Genomic DNA, 18,743 nt, shown 5'->3' with positions numbered 1-18,743 from the left:
CCAGTTATTTATATGGCGCTTCCTGTAAGCCGCACAAAAATTCATATATTTTCTCCTTTCTTAAACAGATATTTTAGGACTAAAGCTTTCGTATTTCTAATGGTATTTAGTTGCGGAAGTTACGTTTAATAAATATGAATACGAGAAGCATTACCACTGTATTGAAAAAAAAATGAGCGGAAATATTATTTAGCTAACAATTTAATTAATAAACTGGTAGCTAACTAATACTGAGGATCTTTAGAAATAAATGTTGATTAAAAACAAATCTGATTGTAATCTATTAATATCATAGTTGACTTGATAAAAATTCATAAATTGCTTTTGGTTATGATGAATTATTTTTTAGTATTGTCTTCTGTCCATTTCACCAATTAAGAATGTACTCTTGTCGGGTATTCAACTCTCAATGAAGTTCCTACTGAAGATCCTGAAAGTTAAAGTTAAGTGAAATTAAATTTAAGTTAAAGTATTTTAACCTTAAGAAAAAGCTTTCTTTCTTTCTTTCTTTCTTTCTCTCACACACACTCTCAGAATGAAAATGATTTTGCCATACGCTATCCTTGGAATCCTCGCTTTGTAATTTGGTGAAAACTACTTGCAAGCACTCGGTGAAACTTCAGATATAGTACGTAGTAAAGAAGTATTTATAAATCCATTGGGAGGGGACGAGAGAGAGAGAGAGAGAGAGAGAGAGAGTATGTAAACTGTTTCTTCAAAATTCCAAATGTTATCCAGCACGTTTAGTTTAATTGGTAATTTCTCTACTTTTGCACCGAACAGGTTATTCGAATCCCACTGGAACATGGATTTCGCAAATATACTTGAGCGGCAGGTGAAGCAGGACGGTAACAAATTGCTTGAAAAATCCTACTTTAGATCTAGATTTCCGGATTATCTTAGTCTAAGTGATGTCCTACAAGATCCCCCATTTTATGGATATAATTAATTTTGAAAAATAATAAATTATGACAATTATAACAGCAGTGTTGTTCGTAAAAATTATTCAGATAGAACTGATTATTTTGTACTTTGTTTTTGCATTTTGCTCAAACAACGGATTATATACTAATTAAAATATATAGCATTTTCATGCGAATATTCAAATTTTTCTTACCCCATAACTTTTGTTACTGCTATAATAATGATGCATATTCCCAATTTTAAAAATATGCTAGTTTTAGCCATTTTATAATACAGTGATGCTTCTCTTTCTTGACAAAAAAAATTAGGTTATTAATTTGAATTCGATTAAAAAAACGTTTCATATTTTCTGCAGAAATTTATATACCGATATTCTAACATACAAATATTTCAGAATTTCAAATAGTTCCTCTGCCAATGTCTTTCTCAAACACTACTAAATACATGAAGAATTTTCCTCCATAGTGAGTAAATATGATGCATAGTTCAGGAGTGTAAGCTGAATAAAAAAAAATCTTATAGTGTCTGCGTGCGAATATTCCGGTTTCTGAAAGAAGACTTAGCTATCGATATATTCCATGGTTGAGAAGAAAAATCATCTTATTGTCTCTCCCAGAGCAAACAAACAGCATTGCGCTTATCCTTGCAAAGAGCAGTTCAGTTCAATCATAGATTATTCGTCAAGTTGCGGTTCTTTTCTAGCATAGCATTTGGTATTGACAGATAGGAGACATTAGAGTTCAATCCAACCTGTTTCATTAGATTCAGATATTTAATGGGATAAATTCTTCATTTTTGGAAAGTAAAATAAAGACATACGTGGATGAAAAAGCATGTTTGTATGCGTTGTAATTATTGCTGTAAAGAAACATAATCATTGGCTGAAACATTTAATTCTTGCTGTTATGACAGTCATTAGTACTGTTGAGCAATTGCACTGTGTTTTTAAATATTTATGAAATCTAATGGCAGATGGAAAGAGTTTGGAGTAGCATTTTTCTACTTTTTTTTTAGTATTCGAAGTTCTGTTCTTAACTCAAAAGTTAAATAGGATATTATTAATTTAATGATGCCCTTTGGTACAGATAATCAAATAGCAACGTAATGATAAAAGTCGTTCATGAAAGGATGGCGATTTTTGAAATAACGTATTCAATAACCTTAGTATTAAAGTAAATGTCTTTGTACAAAAGTAAACCAAAAGTTTGGTGCAACTTTGTTTTTTAACTTGAGTTCTCAAGCAACTAGCTTCAACCAATGGAAAAAAAATTGATAAAGAACAAATGAAGATTTTTCTATCCCCAGATCTTGTGTTGGAAGATTAAATCTTTTAATGAAAGATTTTTTCATGTGATCGACGCAATGTTTACATTGTGAAGATCACGTGAAACACGTATACTTATAGTACTTAGTAACAAATTTGACAGCAAGAAGGCAGCTCTTAAAAAATGTATGAAAATACCAGGTAGAAGAATTTTTTTAAATCCATCATAATATATATTTAATATTATAAGTTTTAGTTTTATATGAGCACACATAAAAGTTCAGGCTCACTAGCAGTCATAATTGGACAACGATCGTCACTTTTTGTATGTTGAATTCTAAAAATAGGCTTCACTACTCCAGTATTTCAATTTGATGGGGTTCTTTCTCCACTTCATACCATTAAAGAAGAAATTGTTCTTTTTTTCTTAGCCCAGAAGACGACTCATCTGAAAACACAAACCAAAAAAGGAAACATTTGTTGTAAGGCAATATTAAATAAATCACTGACATTGTGATTTATGTTCAATATTGATAACCGTAGTTGTAGGTTTCTTTCCCTACTTTTATACACTAAAGCGGCCAAGCGTGGAATATTGTGAACTAAGTTCTTAATTCTGGGGATTTCTTTAGAATAATAATAAAAAATATTAAATACATTTTTAAAAAATCTGATTTAGACTTATTTATACTTTCGATGAATAATCAGTTAATCACTAAACCAAGGATCAACTTAATCTGAAAAATTATTCAGAGCAATAGTATTATATTTAAAAACTGTAAATCGTAAGTTAGTAGCGGTTATTTTATATTTTTATTATTTATACTTTTCCCCCCAAAGCACTTCTTAATGTTAAATAATTGATAACTCAGTATCATTGTCAATCCTTTCTCAGTATCTAAGACAGAGTTCTGTTAGAAAGGCCTTAGGTTCAATCCGTCCAGGACCTCAGGAAATATTTCATCAATCAACATGATGAAATAAACTACAACATTGCACTTCTGTGTATTTTTTGTTATAACAGTTTCGGAACGAAAGTCTTAATCACCTGCATTTTATTTGTATAACGCATTATAGTAATCGTTATTTAAATTTTAATATTAGTTCAAAAGCAGCTGCTTAAATGCAAATAAAATATTATTCCCAAAGAGAGAAGATTCTAATGTCTTTTAAATTATTCATTGTTGCCCTGAACCGTTCACATCAATTGTTTTAATGTACTAAAATCAGTTGGCGCTTTTGTTGCCAACTGATTTTAGTTGCAACAATGAATTCCTTGTTGTGCTGATCCATATTACGTCATTACGATATTACGTCATTTGTAACATTTATTTCGTTGTAATGGTCATATTTAGCAGTTTAAAAAACCTAATACTGGAAGTCAACTGCCAGAATTTTTGTTTCCGCTATTCATTAAATGTATTACACCATATTGCCGTAGCTGTCGTAATATATCGAATATCAATCATTTTAAGGAATGGCATTGCAAAAATTACTAATTACATTTCAAAATAATTATGGTATTATTCATATACCTCATGATATAATTGCTAGCATGAGATATAATTCTATATCTCATGCTAGCAATTATATCATTCTTTATTCATCGTAAGTAGACGAATGAGTCACCACAATGTTTTAACAAACTTGCTTTTTGAAGCATACAGTTAATTAAATTTGTATTTTTTTCCTCTTGGTTGGTCTGCTGCTCCGAACATACAGTAAAAAAAACATGACAGAGCTATTATGAAGAACACGATATTATTCAACAGTGCTCGGCATCCTTTGAATATTGTATAAAGACTGCTTTTCACGTACCTCGAGCCCAACAAAAGAGACACGCTCTGATGCCAAAAAGATAAATATTATGCAAAGTAAATTTCTATAGACTTAGGAACAGTAGGTTTTAAATATTTAAATAGATAATTTCTGTTTAGACTTTCGCGAACTTTTCTATTCATATGGGGAAAGTGGGTTAATTTCTTATTCCGCTGACTACGGATGGTTTGCTTTCTGAAGTTAACAATTGTTTTTGGGCTTTCCTGTCGTTAGTTCTGCGGTTCTTTTTTGATGACGCAACAGAGAAATTTATCATTGTGAATTTCTTATAGATAGACTTTGAATTAAATTTAATTAGCGAAAAGTCCACGATTATGTAAGCATATCGTGTTTAATTATTTTAGGTACCTGAGTTCGCCACGGGGGCTGGGGGGTAGGAATGATTATTATATCAGCACATTTACTTATTTTTTTCTGAACTACTGCTGTAATATGCTAGTTTTGATATAATTTTTTGAAAGGAGAGGGTACTCGGCAACCAGAACACTCATCATATGTTGAACGCATCTTAAACGTGAGGATAGAAGGTTGATTATTCTATGACAAAAACTTTTATCACTTAATTGCTATATTTTGTTTCAAAACTGTACTTAATCTTTTCGATTCACTCTGTTAACTATTTTTATTTGCTTCCCTTTACAAAGTTTTTATTATCTCTATGATCCCTTATAAGGACTTTCTTGCAACTATCAAGAGCCTTACATGAATTTTTTTTTCTTTCTAGGATTTTTTTCCACAAGTCTGTTTTGGGAACAGAAATTTAATATTAAAGCCCAATACATTCATTGATACAAACAAACTTTTCTCTTAAAATTAAGAGTTAGCTATTAATTATAATTAAACATTTAATTAAAGTTGGAAGATACAAAAGATAAACACGCTAAATATATTTTCGATACTGGTTGCAGTTCACCTAGTCGTGTTTATTTTTTTTTTTTTTTTTTTGCTAGAGATAAAATAGAAAATACAGACTAGCATTTGCAGTAATATCTAAGAAAAGAAACAAATAATGGTAATTTTACACTTTTTAAAGTGCATTTTCCATGGATAATTTCTAACTTCTCACGAAAAAATTGAATTCCTTGTAGATTAACGCGGCAGTCTATTATGATTCGATCATAATTGAATGAAAATTTCACGCTTAAGAAACTTTACGCAGTTTAATAGCAATTAAAAATGAAGTCATAAAATATAATTCTGTTTAGCCTCGGTTTGGAGCTAAACAAATCGATACATTCATTTCGGATGTTATTTGGGGTATTTCGTTTTTCTAGGGATTTTTGAGATTGTTAAATTCCTTCTGAATTTCTTTCGTTAGACTGAAAACTGTTGCACAAATTCACTTGTCATTGAGACCATAAAATTCTTTCATTTAAGAGAGCTTACTTAATTTTAGTTTGCTAATCTAAAACGTGCATGTATATAGAAGTAAAGTTTAAGAAGGTGTTAAATAACTCAAAACAGTTATCTTACATGCAGGAACAGCACCAGCATCTTTCAAGTGATGCAGAAATTGTATGGATTTTTTAATTTGATTTTCCTGTTCTTTAATCCGTAGTGATGATCACTTCTGACAAAAGTGATCATCATTATGGACAGAACTTTTAAAAGCTATGAAGTGTGAAAGACGTCAAAAACATGAAAGTTTCGAAAACGTAGCTGAAATGTGCAAGTGCATTCTTTTATATTGAAAAAAAAAGCAAAACAAAGTTATCCCGATGCAAATACGAGTAAATGAGATAATCCAAAGTCCATTATTCAGGAAGTTGTCAATAACCTTTCGGAACTTGAGTATTTGTATGTGGGAGGAAGGAAACTTCATTAACATTCTTCAAGTTATAGATGAACGTATAGTGAAAACTAGGATTTTCAAATTCATGAAAAGGCATCGTATTCATGCCATAAGAAAATTAATTGATTTGTGTGTTATTAAAATGTCTACTCTTTTCTAAAACATAAATGATATACTTTTCTGCTTAACATAGTTGAATAGTCTTTGTAATAATGTTTTGTTGCCATGCAAAAAAGATTAGCGTAATTAACAACCATATGTTAAACATTTTATAACTTCGAGAAAGATGGTGAATTAGATGTCATTGCGATTCGCTTGTTCGATTTACTAAGATCTCCAAATTCTGTAGAATTATTCCATGGTTACCAAGACAGCAGACATAACATAATTTACTTCACTCTACGTTTTTAAACATTGATATGAAAACAAATTACGTAACAATTGATTAGCCTTAAACTTGGAAATCATTCCGTTTATTATTTTTTCTCATTTCTAGTATTCCACCACATATCCTTTATTGATTTGGTTCTGAAGTTTCTTAGGCGATCGACTTACTCGTCACAGTATATAAAAACATGTATTCAAATTATAACGCAAGTACTTACGATGTGGGTAATTAAACAAAAATGCACCAAAAGTTGAAAACCTATAGTACATTAAAATAATGTGAATAGGCCATGAATTTAACTAAGCCTCCTTAGATCAAATTTTACATCATTTTTAGATCAAATTTAGGCCTTAATTAAGAAAGTTTGTGGCGCATTAGTATCTAAACTGTTAAGTTAATTTATTTTGCACATGAATTAGCAAACTGCCCTCATATTTTAGGACTTATGTATTGAAACTAAAGTTAATAGCATTTGCGTATCATGAACTGATAAATGATGATTTGTGATTTTTAGTCATATTTTCTTAATGTACTCCATTAAGAAGTGCATTCTGATTAAGCAATGATAATCTTACCAATTTACTCACTTGAAATCTTCGAAATGTTTTTCTTAAGTATATTATTAAGGACATTCTCAGGTAAAAGGGACCCTTTTTTTGTTACTACTTCAAAAAAATTAGCACACATGCATTTCTGAAAAGAGAAAAAAGAAACATGCCGTCGTAATTAATTATAAACGCACAATACATAGAAGGGGAAAGATCGATAGAGCAATAACAGCAATAGACTATGTGTGCGTCCATGTTTTTCTACTTTTTTAACTGATCCAGCCACGGGCTCAAAAAATAATAACATTTTGAACGAGAGAGTAGGTGATATTTATCTTCGTAGATAGAAAATGCCTATCATCATTAGAATTTTGTAAGCCACGTATGAGAAGTTGCCTGCCATCGCATAGAACACGTATAATTTTAAACAACTTTTGGAAAACTTCTGTGGAAAAAAAACTGCTCTTAATCAGAACGTACCCCACCTCCTCAATGGCCTCTTAGTACTCTGCCCAACGAGCCGTAGTGGTCACCATGACACCGTTATACACACAATAAATGGGATTGTCACATAATGGGGGGGACGTCACAAAGCTGAATAGCTCAAACATTTTATTTAAATTACTCACTTTTTTGCTGTTGATCAATGGCTAAACCAGCGTTTTTATTTTATCCCAGAATACTCTGCGTCATGTTTTTAATAAAATGGTTCTAATGAAAACATATTTAAACGTTAATACCTTCAAACAAAAATGCTTTTTTGTGCAACTCTTCAATCTCTAAACACTTTCGAAGTGTAAAGAACCAATTGGATCTTATTTAAGAGTGAAAAGCGTGCTGTGATCCTCTATAATCCTTCTTTATAATCCCTCTTCCAACATTCTTAATTGTCTTATCTTTCTTTACATGATGGTGCAGTTTCTTTATTCTGTCAGGTCTTCATTTATGGAATGGTTTATGGCTACATGGATTTCTTCGTACCATCGCCAGAGTAATACTGTATTCCCGAAGCAAGAAGCCATGTTTTCTAAAGACCAAACAAGTTCTTTATTTAATAAAACAGACAAATCTGGAGAAACAGCCACATGTCCTAACAACTTTATAATCAATATAACCAAATAGCCTTTATAATCAAAGAATATTGATTAAAATGTGCCTTTCAGCCTAAGCTAATATTATATCGCCTTGCTTTTTAATGCTTCGCTTCCTTCGTTTATTTGCAAACTGGTTGCAAAGATAACCCTGCCCCCTAATACTGCGCAACAAAGACAGCTAGAAACTACTTATTCTTTCTCAACTCATTCTGAGAAGCGAAGCATTAATCTAGTCTGCATTTTGCTTCTATTGTTTCTTTACTTTGTCCTTTAATTACAGATCACTGTGTCCTCTGTGGGTGGCAATTATATCTGAACGCAATTCATCCTCTTACAGCAGCGACATTTGTGCGTCTTCCAACATGCTTGAGACGCTAATAATTACGAATTTGTCTGTAGACAACTGTTACATGTAGCACATTAATAATATCATGTAAAACTGAACTGAATACAATATAATAGGAACGTTTAAGAATAAATAAATATACCTTACCAGGAATGATTTTTTTTGGTAATGAAAATATTAATGAATCCATGCTAGTATAGGATGGATAGTCGAAATTAATCTTTGAGTGTTCTGACTGCTGAAGTCCTTAAGAGTTTGTTTTTCTTTAATCGTAAACTAAAGGACTTCGTGCAGTAATCGAAGCTAACAGCTCAGATCATCAACCCAAAAATAGCCAAATAATTTATGACAAGTATTTGTGTACGTTTCCATTGTTAACATTGAGCATCGCACGATAGTTGTCACATTTACACACGCGAGGCGTTTCTTCGTCTGCTGTGTGTATTTGTGTGAAATGGTCACATTAGCTAAATTAAAAGCAGGATCAATTACGTCGTGCTATTCTCGAACATCCTTTGACGACCTGTAAGCTACCAGGTGATTAAACCCTGCATTAACTGCATATTTCTCTTGTCGCTTTAAGCCTGTTTCCCTTTCGAACTCTAATAGGATATTTCTTCGATATCCGAAGTAATTTGTTGTGTAATTTGCTGGCTCACCTGTTGGTAGAAAACGCGATGTCTTGATTGCCTTCTACTTAGTGTTAAATGCCATTTACGAGGAGCATCACGGATCATCTACTGACGAAAAATATACCGGCGAGAATCTATTAACTATAATGGTTTGATCAGCCGTACTTGTTAGTTCTACCAACATCCAGCACGCCAAATCTGATGGGTTAGATTATGATTCGATTAAGAAAATTAAAAGTTCCACTATGAACTTCAGATTTAAAATAGGAACAAAGTTGTTTTAAATTGAGGTGTCTTGTCTCGAGAATTCACAAAGGACTAGTGAACTAGTCTTTCTGTCGTTGAGAAAGTTGAGGATAAATTGGTAATAATCTTCTTCAATAAAAAATTATCGCGAATAACTGGTGTGTAGAAACTTTCAAAGAGCCTCCGTAACTCCATTCATAACAACGTCTGTTTCATTGAAAAGACCTGGATTGAATTCCCTTGGGCAGTATTAGATCCTTTATCAGGACTTTTCAAATGAAAGTCGTTTCACATGACGATAGCAGGGTTTTTCCCCCCAGGATAACTTTGTCCCTCTTGTAAACATGTGGACTGGTCCCTTGAACACACATCCACAGATATACCTGTTGGTGTCAGCCAAAAGACTAGATTAATTTGGTGCGCTATAACATAAACACTTATGTAGATCAAAACAGATATCAGGAAATAAGGGGGAGGTGGGGGAAGATCGTCTTGTTCATACTTTCCTATATATCTGAGAATTGATGGTGAAGATATAAAGTGCATTATTCAACTTTAATCGGAAACTAATGGAAAGTATGTTCATGTGCGTGTCCATTGTTAGCGTAGAATATGCTCCACGCTTTCTCCAGTAAAACTTTAAAAAAATTTAAAAAAAAACGATAATTCAAAAATACTAGACCGTGATGGAGTTTACTATTTTAATGACCACTGACTGTATTCAGTCGATAAATAATCCATAAACTTCGCATTCATTTGTTCTATTTAAAGCCAGAATGCAACGAGGTTCTTGAAAGCAAGTGAAATGGAATTCATTACACAAGACATATGAATATCCTGTTATCCTGTTAGCGGTGTAGTTGTATCAATGGATCCCTTAACTTGTTCCTAACACAGTGAGTATACACGAACAAGATGAATGAAATCTCATCATTCCATTTCTGAATGAAAGAAATCTTAAACAGGCATCTTAGATTACCGGTTCCACTGTCAAGTTGATGGATGTTGACGTGTCGCTTCTCCTTACAAATGACAAGCGGTCGCCAGCGGTTAAAGAAAAAAAAAAAAAAAACTTGGCAAGCGCAACGTTAGGGGTTGTCTTCGATGGTGACGGAAACTTGATCTTCCTTAATTGGCCAGTTCTACAAGTCTGATAATCATCACTCTTACTAAAGGATTCGTGGATGGCGGAACTCTTAGTGTCGAATAAAATTCCTCCCTTCTCAAAAGGGCTGAAAAATCACTCACGTTCAATTTACTCTGTTGGCGGTAGTGATTTGAAGGTAGTTTAAGCGATTAATACTTTACAAATCTGAGCTTTAAAAATGTATTACTTCTAGTTGAGTATATAACCTGTGTGCAATACAGCTGCGGGAGGGTTGTGAAACAGACAGCGTTACATGAAGAAAATAATTAATATTTTCTTCACCTGAATATTAATATTAGATTCACCTGAACCAGCAGCTGTCTGTAAAGCGCACTCTCTTCTTTTTGGAATGGTAATTTGAACGGCTTCATGCTAGGCTTGTTTTTGATCGCAAAATACGTGAGTATTGACTTTTATACCATTAAAAAAAAAAAAACAAATTTTCGCTTAGATAACGAAAAACATACGTCGAGTTTCTGCCTTTTTTCGGGGTGGGAAGGTGGGGGGGGAGGGGGAGGAAATTTGCGATTAGACATATTTCTTTTCTATTTTTTGTTATTACCGTGTTTTTGAAAGTAAAATGTGATCATCGGTAGAGATCACAGGCCAATAGTTGTTATGACGCTTAAGATGTTATCAGTCTGAATATCTTCCATATTCATGCATGTACTCATTTATGCAATGCTTTTATTAATAAGTTGATTTAATATCTTAATTATATATTGATTTTATGTTAATGAAATTTCGATTTTTAAATCGACAAAGGAAAGAAATAGAAACGAAATCTGCGGCAATACTTGGAATATGTGTCAATCTACCTTTTTATGCAGGATGCACAGTTGATCAGATATTTTTATCACCAATACTTACTCCAGGGGAGGATTTAAATAGCCGGTAAATTCAAACGTAGCGAACAGGTTTCCGTAACGTTGCTTATAAGTCTCAAGTTTGCTTACCTTCAAAACCTTACCATAATGAACAAAATATGAAAAACAACACGAAAAAACTCCGATAGTAAACATTGTAAGCTTAAGGAGAGACAGATTGCAGCTTGATTTCACGTAACATTTTACTTAGTCTTGCTTACGAAATTGTATAAAAATAAAGTTTTAATTAAATTCTTGGGGTAATCATAAAGAATACTGGCTTACTTGTAACGAGCAATTAGTTTCTTCATCGGCTTATGATGATTTCTTTAAAAAAAACTTTATTTTTATGACTTTAACAGCCCTGATAAAATGGGTGATGACTATGAGTTTTTAATAGTAAGATTTTTGATGATAAAATGACTTCAATAAAAATGTTTTAATAGACCTTCTCACGGAAAAGTAATAAGGTCTTACTAGAGTTACATTAAACGGCCCTCCTTACTCCGCAAATGAGTTTCTCAAATGTTTCTCTTTGAAGTTGGAATCGCTTACGTTCCACAAATAAATTTCCCGTATGAAACATTAACAACGATTCGTTTTTTTCCATAAATACTAATATATTATATACGACTCTCCGGAGTATACAATTTCCTTAGGCTAAAGACCACACTAAGAATATTATGTAAATGATCGAATACGCTATTGAATATTAAGATTTTTTTTTCTGAAGATCAACATTTACTGTCTAGATTCATGTTTAATGGTTAACACTCAAATGTATTTAGAAAGGATTCCTCCTTTCTAAATACATTTGAAAAATATAATCTGGAATTTCATGTAAGAAACATGAAATTCCAGATTATTTTTTGCCGTCAATTGCACAAATATACACCTCAGACAGAGTTTAAAAAATAAATTGCTTACCAACACACGGCAATTTCTTTAATTTCATTTAAACTTGACGACCGTTAACTACCTCCAGATTTACATTTATACAATCGTTATAAATGATTTGGGGAGAATAGGGTGACTCCTGTCAACCTATTCAAAACTATTTGAACAAATACACTTTGAATTTAGGTGGTGTTCGTTTCATAATTAGCACTGAAGGAGTAAATACTCAGTACAAAGTTTTCTAATTGTGGAAGAAGACATGCCCAGGGTAAATAAAAATGCTAATTCATATTTAAAAAATACCATCAAAAACTGAAATTGGGAATCAATTATTTTTTTAAAAAATTCTTTGTCATCCTAGTCTGAAAGCGTTTAGGAAACAATTACAGCAATCCCTCGATTAGTGCGCTTAATGCGTTATTTAAAGCAGGCACATTAATCGAAAACGCACTAATCGAACATAATAACCTACAGGGAAAAGTATAATTCTTTCCTGAAATTTTTTTGTTGAACCTTAATTTTTTTTTATAAAAGAATTAAGGTATGTCTCAGGGCCTAGTTAAAGGAAAACTATGAAGCTGAAAGACAATAAAACATATTCAGAATATAAATTTATTATTCTACTTCTTAACAAAGAATTGAGCTAACGTAGTTTGGCGGGCATTCTGTTTTTTTTTTTTTTTTCATACAACCGACGGTATGGACCTGTTGCCTCTTCTACTCTTCTGCAAATTTTACTCCTCTCTTCATCAGGGTCAGCCTCAAAGAATTGCTACTTAAAAACTTCGATTGTACGAAAAATATTTTCAAATTGTTTCTGTGAAATCTCTTTTGGCTGACTATAGTGGTTAAATTTTCTTCTTATTCTTCGGGATCTTCCCGCTGTGCATCTAAATTTAGCAAATCGGAATCACTCAATTCTTGAGAATGAGATTTAATTAACTTAGACGTTATGGTTGAAGGGGAGAAAGAAATGGACGCACGAATTGGTCACTAACACACGAACTCACGTGCTTTATAGATACAATTTCCCAACTCTTATACAAGCAAAATAGTTACCACTTTAAAAACTACAATGATCATAAAAGAGAAGTTAATTTTCCGACGTATAATAATAAACAATTCATCCCAGAAGACGGATTGATTACCGTATTATCGGAATGGATTCTCCTTTTTGTGACATGCGTAGAAGTGTCGAACTGTCTCGAATCTGTGGGCGTACTGTAGCAGACGACATAAATTTTGGCGGTAGAAATTTGGAACATATTGTACATGGAAGTAGTGTAGTATGCCATTAAAAATAACTTTGTAAAATATTTTAAAACGGTATATAAATTATTTCATTCTGGTGAGTGATTTTTTTTAAAATAGTTAGCCATAAAAAATGTATAAACAGAAAATTTTTAAAATCTGTAACATTTATTTTTAAGATGTATATAGGCACACTAATCGAATTTTAGTGGCGCAGTAATGGAATTTGAATATCGAAAAAAATGACGCACTAATCGAAAACGCACTAATCGGGGATTGAAGAATACAGTAATCGAAGGATTACTGTATTCATCAATCAACAGAAATAGGATATCAACGCAATTTCTCTTTGATGCTCCCTGTTCGAGTGATATAAAATAATTTTTATGTTTAGCATTAAATTTTTATCCATGAACCTAAGTTTAATGTGCTTTAAGTGATGCCAATTAAAAAATATTCAAATTGCCTGTTAATAAAAAAATACATACTAATGTTAATCATATCAAATTGCAGAAAAGTCTAATGGAACAGTTAAATGTCCACTAAATAAATATAATGGGTTGACTTCGAAGGGGATGCTAGTTAATCTGTCTGAAATCCTCTATTCAAACACAATTTTACACAAACGTGTGTATATTTTTGCCTTTCGTTATTCTGCCAGTTGTAGTATATGTAAAAATGGTATCCAACTTTTAGCTCTGTATATACAAATGGATAGAACAAATTGGAAGGAAGCTATTCAGGAAGGAAAAAAAGTAACGGGTTCACCGACTGTGAGTGCACACCAGCAGCGATATATATACGATATCATAATACCAAGATGAAGAAAGAGGCCTCTTCTAAACTTATTTAGCAGTAATAGCTCAATATTCTGTTCTCATGCAAAATTGCATTTTCCAGAAGTTTTTCATGTGATGGATTCGAAATGAAGGAATTTTAAAAATACTTTATAAGACCACCATTTTTATGCTTTCGTGCGTTCTTTTTATATTTAACCAGTCTCTCTCTCTTCTTGTCGAAAACACTCGAACAAACAAGATAATAAAGTAATCCATGAGCCCAAATAAGTCTTCTTAATCGACTTTACGGAATATTCCTTTACTATGAGATTTTAAGGAAGGAATAAGCCATGTTGGTAGATAAAACAAAAAAAAATCATACAAAACTAGATGGTCTTGTGAAGAGCAAAAGTTTAATGAAGTCTCTATTAGATTTTCGTTTACTCAAGATTCTTTATCGGAATCTCCATTATTTGAGAAATCGATGGAGAAAAAACAAAATTAAGAGGAGTAGTTCACGTTAATGAAATGTTTTAACCAACAAAAAACAGAAGCAGGTTATTTATTTTAGTTCCATGAAAACTAAAAATATAGAGGGATTAAAAGCGTAAAACAATATTTACACGAAGGCATTTCTTACAAAATCTTCCGTTACAAAAGAACTTATAACGGTTCTTCTTGTCTTAGACTGGATTCCTACCAACCAAAGGCCATCGTGATTATTGATGGAACTGTGGAAGCTCAATCATTGCCTGGTTAGAGTTGTGACCCTACTGCACTCTGTTTAATAATTTCGAGTTTCATTAATTTCTGAAATAAGGTTCTTATGCATGTTCTAATGTTAGGACACTTCATCTGTCTGTTGGACAAGGATGAAGGAACTGTTTCCAAACCATTGCACATATTATACTTCCCGTAAAATACGTTTATTGATGGAGTTCGATTACCTAGTTTCCCCTGCCTTCTTGGACAGCAAAGCAGCCAGTTTCTTCTGCAAATTTATTTTTTTGTGTACATATTCAGAGGGAGTTGGCGCACAAAATATAATCCACACACTGTGGATGAACTTCAGTAGAACATCAAATACTGCACTGTACCTATTGCACAATCCATCTGTATGATTAATGACTGCTCAGGCATGTGAATGAAATAAGCTAAATTCATCATTCAAAATATATTGAAGGAAAACAGTAATTGATTAATTATAGAAGATAACTCTTAGTATACACGTGAGTATTTACGCGGCATATCTTTCTTTAATTTCTGTTCTGTCATATCATCTCCATCCAGTCCGTGCGGTTAGCCTAGTAGCTTTCGCTTCGCAACCATATGACTGGGGAAGGAGTGTCCCAGGTTCGATTCCCATCGAAGACGTGAGGAATTCGAGGATCTTCCTCAGCCATAGCCAAGTTAGCCGGTCTTGGGTGCGGGAAGTATAGTTTTTTCCGCCAGTTTTTCCGCGTTTTTCATCCCGCAAACCAGCCCCGTGAACATACACACGGATCTACAGCCATAAATACTTAACCCCCATGAGGGGGCTCAACTCGCCCCAGTAGGGACGGGGGAGAAAAAGGGAGGAAACTCCATGCGAATAAAATAAATCTCTATCCAGATGACATAAGATTGCGCGACTCTAATCTCTTCCAACTCTTACTTTTGCTTTCATAATGTATTAATCTCTCGTCCCTGAAGACTTTAAATTAGAAAGTTTGCGCTACTCTTCTGTTAGTGATAGAGCGAAAGAGAGAGAGCAAATGGCTGAAAGTCATAAACACAAGCTAATAGAACGGTAAAATAATAATCAGAAATCTTTCCACTGCATCAAGTGATAAAGAAAAATAGGCAGGATTTCTTCAAATTAATAAAGGGATGTAGGACCATTAATATATAAACTTGTAGATATTTACGCCATTAACCTGTGAGGAATATCACCTACCAGAGTTTTTTGGATAAAAAACCAAGAAACGAATAAGAATTGCTAATGATAGTGAATATCTGAAATTCTTAAGAAATAACCAACAATATATTTTATTTTCTTTATCTGAAATACATTTTAAATTAAGATAAAACAAGAACAGCACTTAATCTGAAAGAAAAGACGCGGTTAGACTAAAAAACGCATCCGTGGCCTCGCACGCAGAAAACAGGAAACAGTGGCAGGAAGAGTGCTCTGGAGAAGTTAATTGTTTGATTAGTATTCCGCGCGCCTAACATTTGGATGTCCGAGGACAATACTCAAGCTCAATAGCTATTGACAGAGAGAGACAATGGGCTAAGTGGCTTAATCTACTTAACGGTTAAGTTGAAGCCTTCGTTATTCCTTTCATGCATACACAAAACCACTGAATAATTGATAAGTTAGAATAAGGTATCTCAAGCTTAGACTAAGGTCATCGTATTAGACATCCATAATTCTTAACAATGAAATTGTCAGTGCCTCTAGCGTAGATGACACGATGTATAATTCGGGACCGGATTTGATTTAGTGAAATCCCAAAGTTCATTGTTTATAACAAAATGGAACATCGATTATCCATTTCCTTAATTTAAGTGAGAAAGCATTTAAATCATGTGTTTTCCAATAAACTTAAATGTCATACGGTACTTCTTAAGGAGGTTGAAAGGTGCTCATGACACTCACGTTAATAAATATAACATTTCCATTATCCACATAATGGGGATGCCTTATGGCCAAGTAATGCTTGGGAATAGGTACATAATTATTAGTATTAAATATAAAGGCCTTAGTTTGTCGCCAGATGCATCGAAATAATCAGTTAAAGTGATTCGGAATTCGCCTTTTAAATGAAGAGTAAAACTTCAACTTGTTTGTAGTGTTTGTGCTGGACTTGAACGTTGTAAGTTTTGAAAGCGTAGCAGACTATCGTTCCTCTGAGGTACATAATGTCTCATATTCAGTTCAAACAACGTAAACTGTCAGATGCTACACAAAAGCAGAACCTTTAATTGCCACAGAAACGTCTTTGTTTATATAGATGTTTATATATTCATCTACTTCAGCAAGATATCCATAATGAATTAACAATGCTTTCTTTGATTGCAGGAAAACCTGGATTCGAATCACATCTGAGGCGAGAAACTTTTATGGAATTTTTCAGCTAACGCGGTTAGTAAGTCTCATCCGGAAGTGACAGGATTTTCCTTCCCCTAAACTCGGATTTTATTTTTTTTATTTCGACAAGCTGACCAGAAGAACACTTGCAATCAATAGACATGGCGCTCTGGTCGATAGCTACACAATATTTGCATTGTCCAGAAAAAATATAGTTCATTTGAATCTGGGATTCAAACATACATTAACCGTTGGGAATCGAACACGAAGTCTGCCTGTTGGAGAACAGGTACTCTATCTACTCGAGCATTCAAGCGGATATTTAAGATTCATCATTAGTAGGATTATGGCAAAGCAACTGAGACCATGAAACAAGTGTCATGTGTTTTCTTTAGCCAGTTTGCGTATGACGTGGGAAGAAAAACCAATGTTTCTAGGAAAATAAAACTCATTCTCCTATAAAAGAGACTAACCCCCAATTTACGATTATTTAGTCGCAAAAAAAAAAAAAAAATAGAACTCGCGGTTTTAATACGAATGCACATATCCGACTAAATAATTGCAGTGATAAAAAGATGCAGCCATTCCTATTTTTCTCGTGATTGTCGCAAATTAAAATGAGTTATATGGACAGGCATGAAACTGCCCACACTTGAAACTATTCAATCGCAGTTCTTGGGGTAACGAAAAACTGTTGATTAAACATGACTGATAACATCTAGTGATGACTCATCATGACACTGTTTTGGATACAGAAAATGAAAATTTAATGTTAGAATTAGAAAAACGACCTGTTCTTTATGATAAAAGAATTCATTCATTGTTCAGTCTCGGAAAACTTTCTTACGATGTCTTCTTAAATCGTGATGCATTTTATAAAGTTACTCTTTTAGCACTTTCTGACTAATAATGGGACGGACCCAATATTGTTTTCCTGTATGTTTGCTTTGAAGTACAAGAATAGCTTCAGAACAGATTTTTTTTGTTGTTTTAAACCGACAGTTGCGTGTCATATTTTGTTGCCATTACTATTTTACAATAGCGAGGACAGAAAATCCCAAGTGCGCACGTAGCTTTAGTCGAAAAGGCTTTAATAAATGTTCTTTTCTTATGACGTTCGAATCCCCGGGGCTTTCCAACCAAATGGCTTCGTCTTCTGACTATATTACGGAAATTCCTGTTTTGTAATTCGGAATGATATTAAACAAACGAATATGAGATTTTTCATTTCAGTGAATGTTGGACTTTTCGTTTTCATCAACCGTTTTCATAATGCGCGCGCAAGCATGGTTCATTAATTTCAAGAATTAAAGCATTAATAAAAAAAAAACCTTGAGAGATAAAGTAAAATCATAAAAAAAAATTGGAATTTATCGTGATATTAATTCCGAAAATATTTTCATAATCATACGAACGATTTCTTAGAAATTGTCAGACTTGGGTGCGGAAAGCAAAGTCGCAATCAGCAACAATATCTTCAAAGACTACAGTAAACAGATAGTCTCGGGAGTTTAGTCATTTAAAGTTACGTAGTGATGGAGTATTTCCTTTAGAATCGACCAAAAGAAATTATATAAATTTATCGTTTAGTTTAATGTTCATTTAGCTGCCAATTTAAAATTTCATTAAAAATATAATTTTGCACGTCCCTCATTAC

This window comes from Typopeltis vanoorti, chromosome 22 (assembly GCF_054136105.1).
Source record: "Typopeltis vanoorti isolate ZY-2024b chromosome 22, IOZ_Tvanoo_1.0, whole genome shotgun sequence".
NCBI classification, from domain to species: Eukaryota; Metazoa; Arthropoda; class Arachnida; order Uropygi; family Thelyphonidae; genus Typopeltis; species Typopeltis vanoorti.
This window is presented reverse-complemented; position numbering follows the sequence as displayed.